Raw genomic sequence first — 1,891 nt, forward strand, 5'->3', positions numbered from 1 at the left:
AGACTTCTCTGCCAGAAACTCCACCCCTTATCCCCAGCTCAACCCCTAGGCAGAGGGCCTTTTCTCCTCCACCACCTGAATCTCCAGTTCCAGGAAATAAGAAGCTGGCTCTAAAGGAAGACCTCACCTTTTTCAAGGCCCTGTTTATCTCTAAAGTGGACATGATTGATGCCACAGGAATGCATTCAGCTGCAAGTAACAGAAAACATGACCAACAATGTGGGAAAGATTATAGATGTTTACTTTGCTCATGACAGAGCTTCTTCTCTGAGAAAACACCAAAAGGCAGATGACACAGTGCAGCGGGAGGCCCAGAGGCCCTGGGATGAGGAACCGTGACAGCTTCTGCAGAGGCTTCAGCACTGGCATCTGGGGCTGGGGTCATGGCCAGGGTTGGGGCCAGGGGCATGAGAGTTCCAAGGCTATGGAGCTCTCAGAGGCAAGGCTGAGGATGAGGAGTGGATGCCTGTCACCAAGTGGGGCCATCTGGTCAAGGACGTGAAGATCAAGTCCCTGGAGGAGATCTATCTCTTCACCCTGCCCCTCAAGGAGTCATATCATTGACTTTTTCCTGGGGGCTTCTCTCAAGGATGAGGTTTTGAAGACCATGCTGGTGCAGAAGCCGACCTGCGCTGGCCAGTTCACCAGGTTCAAGCCATTTGTTGCCACTGGGAATACGATGGCCACCTCATTCTGGGTGTTAAGTGCTTCAAGGAGGTGGCCACTGCCATCCAAGGGGCCATCATTCTGGCCAAGCTCTCCATGGTCCCTGGGCATGGAGGCTACAGGCCATCATGGCTTTGTGCTAGTGCACCTTAACCCTGCACCCAAGGGTGCTGGCATCATCTCGGCCGTGTTGCCCAGGAAGGTGCTGATGATGGCTGGTATCAATGACTGCTACACCTCAGCCAGGGGCTGCACTGCCACTCTGGGCAACTCTGCCAAGGCCAGCTTTGATGTCATCTCCAAGACCTACAGCTACCTGACCTGACTTCTAGAAGAATACTGTATTCACCAAGTCTCCTTACCAGGAATTCACTCGCCATCTTGTCAAGACCCACACCAGAGTCTCTGTTCAGAGGACCCAGGTGCCAACTGTGGCTACAACATAGTGTTTTTATACAAGAAAAAGTTAATTACTCCTGTTAAAAAAAAAAAAAAAAGACTGGGCACGGTGGCTCACGTCTATAAACCCAGCACTTTGGGAGGCTGAGGTGGGTGGATCACTTGAGGTCAGGAGTTCAAGACCAGCCTGGCCAACATGGTAAAACCCTGTCTCCACTAAAAATACAAAAATTAGCTGGGTATGATGGCAGGTGCCTGTAATCCCAGCTACTTGGGAGGCTGAGGCAGGAGAATCGCCTGAACCCAGGGGGTAGAGGTTGCAGTGAGCTGAGATGGCACCACTGCACTGCAGCCTGGGTGACACAGTGAAACTCCATCTCAAAAAAAAAAAAAAAGGAGAAGAAAATACAGGGCTCTGGGCTGTGGTCATTCTGGTTCTTTTAGGTTTCCCCTCATGGTTTCACAATGGCTGCAGCAGCCCCATACATCACATCCTCACAACATGTTCAGATGCAGGAAGCAGGGGGTGATACCAGGCAAAGATTTTTCACCTCCCAGCTTTGATCTCATCAGCAAAGAAAGACTGTTTTCAAGAAGGTCTCAAGAGGTCTCCTGACCTCTCCTCACAGCACTGGCCAAACAAGGGCTATAAAGTCTAAAGTCCTCCCTGACCAAGCTGGGACATATCTGGCCATCCCGTCCTTTACAGTGAGTGGAGGACAGGAAGAAAGGTTTTGGGACTGATTTTGGGTTAACCAAAACAAAAGTACTTACCACAACTGACCAGCTCTAGGAGTCCTAGTTTTGAGCAACTAGACTTGGGAAC

General features: G+C 50.6%; 1 pseudogene; it reads left to right on the top strand.

Moving 5' to 3' along the window:
* The first annotated feature begins 462 nt into the window (after window positions 1-462).
* On the top strand, window positions 463-1,112 carry LOC119624185 (small ribosomal subunit protein uS5 pseudogene; annotated as a pseudogene).
* The last annotated feature ends 779 nt before the right edge of the window (window positions 1,113-1,891 follow it).

Source organism: Chlorocebus sabaeus, chromosome 1 (genome assembly GCF_047675955.1).
Source record: "Chlorocebus sabaeus isolate Y175 chromosome 1, mChlSab1.0.hap1, whole genome shotgun sequence".
NCBI classification, from domain to species: Eukaryota; Metazoa; Chordata; class Mammalia; order Primates; family Cercopithecidae; genus Chlorocebus; species Chlorocebus sabaeus.